We start from the raw sequence: 6,979 nt of genomic DNA, 5'->3' as shown, positions 1-6,979 counted from the left end.
TCTTATGATGAATCAGGTAACGAGGAGGAGCCTCCTATTCAACCAATCTCATTAATAAGGAGCTCCGAAAAGAGAATAAAACCCACACATGATGTGAAGAAGAAAAATAAAAGACAGAGAAGCAAAGGTAAAAATGTATCCCTCCCAAATAATGTTGCTCCTATTACTCATTGTGATGATGATAATCGTTATACTATTGGTGCTATCCATACTATTAATGATGAGAGTGATTATGCTTATGATATGAAAAGGCCCAAGCTTGGGGATGCTATCTTTGATGATAATGACATGTTTGAGAATATATTTGCTGCAATTAATGTTTGTCCCAAGCTTGGGGATGCTATGTTTAATGAAGATGATATTTTTAGCCTCCCAAGTTTTGATATGCAAATTTGTTATGATGATAGCATGCCCCCTACTTATGATGACTATATTGATGAAAGTGGGTTTGGAAGAGTGTCAAATTTAGGAAGTAATGATCTCACTATTTTGGAGGGTGTTGAATCTTATTGTGATAATTATGAAAGTGGATTTGGAGAGGTCATGACTTTATTTAGTAATGATTCCACTATCTTGGAAGAGGTTTCAATCGATTATGATGAGAACAAAGTTGCTACTTATGATGATTATTGTGATGACACTTATGCTATAAAAAGCAGTGATGATTATATTTATAAAACTTGTCATGATTATGATTACCCTTTTTCTGAACATTATTCTTTCAATGTGGAAACAATTTATAGTATTCGAGTTTCTTATGATACTCCCACTATTCTGAATAAGAAGAATTTTGCTTATGTGGAGAGTAGTAAATTTTCTATGCTTGTAGATCATGAAAAGAATGCTTTATGCGATGGTTATATTGTTGAATTCATTCATGATGCTACTGAAAATTATTATGAGGGAGGAACATATGCTTGTAGGAATTGCAATAATATCAAGTTTCCTCTCTATGTGCTTAAAATCCGGAAGTTATGCTTGTTTTACATTCCTATGCAAGTTGATTCTTGTTCCCATAAGTTGTTTGCTCACAAAATCCCTATGCATAGGAAATGGGTTAGACTTAAATGTGCTAGTCATATTCTTCATGATGCTCTCTTTATGTTACAATTCTTATCTTTTATGTGAGCATCATTGAAATCATCATGCCTAGCTAGGGGCGTTAAACGATAGCGCTTGTTGGGAGGCAACCGAACTTTATTTTTGTTCCTTGCTTTTTTCTCCTGTTTAGCAATAAATAATTTATCTAGCCTCTGTTATGATTGAGTTTTTATGTTTCAGTTAGTTTTTCTGCCAAGTAGAACCGTTGGGAAGACTTGGGGAAAGTCTTGTTGATCTTGCTGTAAAAAATAGAAACTTTAGCGCTCATGAGAATTGCTACAATTTTTTATTGGAGAGTGATATTTAGTTAATTATTTTTGAAGATGATTAATAGATAAATTACTCACGTCCAGAAATTTATTTTAGAATTTTGGGGGGCTCCAGAAGTTTGCGTTAGTTATAGATTACTACGGACTGTTCTATTTTTGACAGATTCTGTTTTCCATGTGTTGTTTACTTATTTTGATGAATATATCGCTAGTAAAAGAGTTTATAAACCATAGAGAAGTTGGAATACAGTAGGTTTAACACCAATATAAATAAAGAATGAGTTCATTACAGTACCTTGAAGTGGTGTTTTGTTTTTTCTTTCGCTAACGGAGCTTACGAGTTTTCTGTTAAGTTTTGTGTTGTGAAGTTTTCAAGTTTTGGGTAAAGATTCGATGGACTATGGAATAAGGAGTGGCAAGAGCCTAAGATTGGGGATGCCCAAGGCACCCCAAGGTAATATTCAAGGAAAACCAAGAGCCTAAGCTTGGGGATGCCCCGGATGGCATCCCCTCTTTCGTCTTCGTTCATCGGTAACTTTACTTGGAGCTATATTTTTATTCGCCACATGATATGTGTTTTGCTTGGAGAATCATTTTATTTTATTTTGTTTTGCTTGCTGTTTGAATAAAAAATACCAAGATCTGAAATTCTTAAATGTTAGAGATCTTCACATAGTTACATAATTATTCGATTACTCATTGTGCTTCACTTATATCTTTTGAGCTATATAGTTTTTTGCTCTAGTGCTTCGCTTATATCTTTTAGAGCACGGCGATGGTTCTACTTTATAGAAATAATTGATCTCTCATGCTTCACTTATATTATTTTGAGAGTCCTTTAGATCATCATGGCAATTCTTTTAGGCGTAATAAAAACTTTCATATAAGTGCATTGAATACTAAGAGAAGTTTGATACTTGATGATTGTTTTGAGATATGGAGATAGTGATATTAGAGTCATGCTAGTTGAGTAGTTGTGAATTTGAGAAATACTTGTGTTGAAGTTTGTGATTCCCGTAGCATGCACGTATGGTGAACCGTTATTGGATGAAGTCGGAGCATGATTTATTTATTGATTGCCTTCCTTATGAGTGGCGGTCGGGGACGAGCGATGGTCTTTTCCTACCAATCTATCCCCCTAGGATCATGCGAGTAGTACTTTGTTTCGATAACTAATAGATTTTTGCAATAAGTATGTGAGTTCTTTATGACTAATGTTGAGTCCATGGATTATACACACCCTCACCCTTCCACATTTGCTAGCCTCTCTAGTACCGCGCAACTTTCGCCGGTACCATAAACCCACCATATACCTTCCTCAAAACAGCCACCATACCTACCTATTATGGCATTTCCATAGCCATTCCGAGATATATTGCCATGCAACTTTCCACTGTTCCGTTATTATGACACGCTTCATCATTGTCATATTGCTTTGCATGATCATGTAGTTGACATCGTATTTGTGGCAAAGCCACCATTCATAATTATTTCATACATGTCACTCTTGATTCATTGCATATCCCGGTACACCGCTGGAGGCATTCACATAGAGTCATACTTTGTTCTAAGTATTGAGTTGTAATTCTCGAGTTGTAAGTAAAAAAGAAGTGTGATGATTATCATTATTAGAGCATTGTCCCAATGAGGAAAGGATGATGGAGACTATGATTCCCCCACAAGTCGGGATGATACTCCGGACGGCAAAAAGAGAAAAGAGGCCAAAAAAGAAGGCCCAAATAAAAAAATAAAAAAATGAGAGAAAAAGAGAGAAGGGACAATCTTACTGTCCTTTTTCCACACTTGTGCTTCAAACTAGCACCATGATCTTCATGATAGAGAGTCTCCTATGTTGTCACTTTCATAAACTAGTGGGAATTTTACATTATAGAACTTGGCTTGTATATTCCAATGATGGGCTTCCTCAAATTGCCCTAGGTCTTCGTGAGCAAGCAAGTTGGATGCACACCCACTTAGTTTCTTTTGTTGAGCTTTCATACTCTTATAGCTCTAGTGTATCCGTTGCATGGAAATCCCTACTCATTCACATTGACATCTATTGATGGGCATCTCCATAGCCCATTGATACGCCTAGTTGATGTGCGACTATCTTCTCCTTTTTGTCTTCTCCACAACCACCATTCTATTCCACCTATAGTGCTATGTCCATGGCTCACGCTCATGTATTGTGTGAAGATTGAAAAAGTTTGAGAACATCAAAAGTATGAAACAATTGCTTGGCTTGTCATCGGGGTTGTGCATGATTTAAATATTTTGTGTGACGAAGATAGAGCATAGCCAGACTATATGATTTTGTAGGGATAGCTTTCTTTGGCCATGTTATTTTGATGAGACATGATTACTTTGTTAGTATGCTTGAAGTATTATAATTTTTATGTCAATATTAAACTTTTGCCTTGAATCTTATGGATCTGAATATTCTTGCCACAACAAAGAAGATTACATTGATAAATATGTTAGGTAGCATTCCACATCAAAAATTCTATTTTTATCATTTACCTACTTGAGGACGAGCCGGAATTAAGCTTGGGGATGCTGATACGTCTCCAACGTATCTATAATTTTTGATTGTTCCATGCTATTATATTATCTAATTTGGATCTTTATGGGCTTTATTATACACTTTTATATTATTTTTGGGACTAACCTATTTACCGGAGGCCCAGCCCAAGTTGCTATTTTCTTGCCTATTTCAGTGTTTCAAAGAAAAGGAATATCAAATGGAGTCCAAACGGAATGAAACCTTCGGGAGAGTTATTTTTGGAATGGAAGCAATGCAAGAGACTTGGAGTAGACATCAGGGAAGCTTCGAGGTGGCCACGAGGCAGGGAGGCGTGCCTGCCCCCCTGGCCGCGCCCCATCCTCGTGGGCCCCTCGTGGCTCCCCTGACCGACTTCTTTCGCCTATATATGTCCATATACCCTAAAAACATCGAGGAGCAGAATAGATCGGGAGTTCCGCCGCCAGAAGCCTTCGTAGCCACCGAAAACCAATCTAGACCTGTTCCGGCACCCTACCGGAGGGGGGGAAGTCCCTCTCCGGTGGCCATCTTCATCATCCCGGCGCTCTCCATGATGAGGAGGGAGTAGTTCACCCTCGGGGCTGAGGGTATGCACCAGTAGCTATGTGTTTGATCTCTCTCTCTCTCTCTCTCGTGTTCTTGAGTCGGCACGATCTTGATGTATCGCGAGCTTGCCTATTATAATTGGATATTATGATGTTTCTCCCCCTCTACTCTCTTGTGATGAATTGAGTTTTCCCTTTCAAGTTATCTTATCGGATTGAGTCTTTAAGGATTGAGAACACTTGATGTATGTCTTGCGTGTGCTTATTTGTGGTGACAATGGGATGTCACGTGATCCACTTGATGTATGTTTTGGTGATCAACTTGCGATTTCCGTGACCTCGTGAACTTGTGCATAGGGGTTAGCACACGTTTTCGTCTTGGCTCTTTGGTAGAAACTTTGGGGCACTCTTTCAAGTTCTTTGTGTTGGTTGAATAGATGAATCTGAGATTGTGTGATGCATATCGTATAATCATACCCACGGATACTTGAGGTGACATTAGGGTCTTGGTTGATTTGTGTCTTAAGATGTTATTCTAGTACGAACTCTAGGATAGATTGAATGGAAAGAATAGCTTCATGTTATTTTACTACGGACTCTTGAATAGATCGATCAAAAAGAATAACTTTGAGGTGGTTTCGTACACTACAATAATCTCTTCGTTTGTTCTCCGCTATTAGTGACTTTGGAGTGACTCTTTGTTGCATGTTGAGGGATAGTTATATGATTCAATTATGTTATTATTGTTGAGAGAACTTGCACTAGTGAAAGTATGAACCCTAGGCCTTGTTTCCTAGCATTGCAATACCGTTTGTGCTCACTTTTATCATTAGTTACCTAGCTGTTTATATATTTTCAGATTAAAAAAACCATTATCTACTATCCATATTGCACTCATATCACCATCTCTTCGCCGAACTAGTGCACCTATACAATTTACCATTGTATTGGGTGTGTTGGGGACACAAGAGACTCTTTGTTATTTGGTTGCAGGGTTGTTTGAGAGAGACTATCTTCATCCTACGCCTCCCACGGATTGATAAAACTTAGGTCATCCACTTGAGGGAAATTTTCTACTATCCTACAAACCTCTGCACTTGGAGGCCCAACAACGTCTACAAGAAGAAGGTTGTGTAGTAGACATGACAATGCTCTAATAATGATGATCATCACACTTATTTTTACTTACAACTCAAGAATTACAACTCAATACTTAGAACAAAATATGACTCTATGTGAATGCCTCCGGTGGTGTACCGGGATATGCAATGAATCAAGAGTGACATTTATGAAAAATTATGAACGGTGGCTTTGCCACAAATACGATGTCAACTACATGATCATGCATGGCAATATGGCAACGATGAAGCGTGTCATAACAAACGGAACCGTGGAAAGTTGCATGGCAATATATCTCGGAATGGCTATGGAAATGCCATAATAGGTAGGTATGGTGGATGTTTTGAGGAAGGTATATGGTGGGTGTATGATACCGGCGAAAAGTGTGCAGTAATAGAGAGGCTAGAAAAGGTGGAAGGGTGAGGGTGCGTATAATCCATGGACTCAACATTAGTCATAAAGAACTCACATACTTATTGCAAAAATCTATTAGTTATTGAAACAAAGTACTACGCGCATGCTCCTAGGGGGATAGATTGGTAGGAAAAGACCATCGCTCGTCCCCGACTGCCACTCATAAGGAAGGCAATCAATAAATAAATCATGCTCCGGCTTCATCACATAACGGTTCACCATACGTGCATGCTACGGGAATCACAAACTTCAACACAAGTATTTCTCAAATCCACAAGTACTCAACTAGCATGACTCTAATATCACCATCTCCATATCTCAAAACAATTATCAAGTATCAAACTTCTCATAGTATTCAATGCACTTATATGAAAGTTTGTATTACGCCTAAAAGCAAATTACCATGCTGTTCTAAAGGACTCTCAAAATAATATAAGTGAAGCATGAGAGATCAATAATTTCTATAAAATAAAACCACCACCGTGCTCTAAAAGATATAAGTGAAGCACTAGAGCAAAAACTATATAGCTCAAAAGATATAAGTGAAGCACATAGAGTATTCTAATAAATTCCAATTCATGTGTGTCTCTCTCAAAAGGTGTGTACTGCAAGGATGATTGTGGTAAACTAAAAATCAAAGACTCAAATCATACAAGATGCTCCAAGCAAAACACATATCATGTGGTGAATAAAAATATAGCTCCAAGTAAAGTTACCGATGAACGAAGACAAAAGAGGGGATGCCTTCCGGGGCATCCCCAAGCTTAGGCTTTTTGGTGTCCTTGGATTTACTTTTGGGTGACTTGGGCATCCCCAAGCTTAGGCTATTTCCACTCCTTGTTTCATAATCCATCAAAGCTTTACCCAAAACTTGAAAACTTCACAACACAAAACTTAACAGAAAATCTTGTGAGCTCCGTTAGCGAAAGAAAACGAAACACCACTTAAATGTACTGTAATGAACTCATTATTTATTTATATTGGTGTTA

This window comes from Triticum aestivum, chromosome 5A (genome assembly GCF_018294505.1).
Source record: "Triticum aestivum cultivar Chinese Spring chromosome 5A, IWGSC CS RefSeq v2.1, whole genome shotgun sequence".
NCBI lineage: Eukaryota > Viridiplantae > Streptophyta > Magnoliopsida > Poales > Poaceae > Triticum > Triticum aestivum.
Note: the sequence above shows the minus strand (reverse complement) of the source record.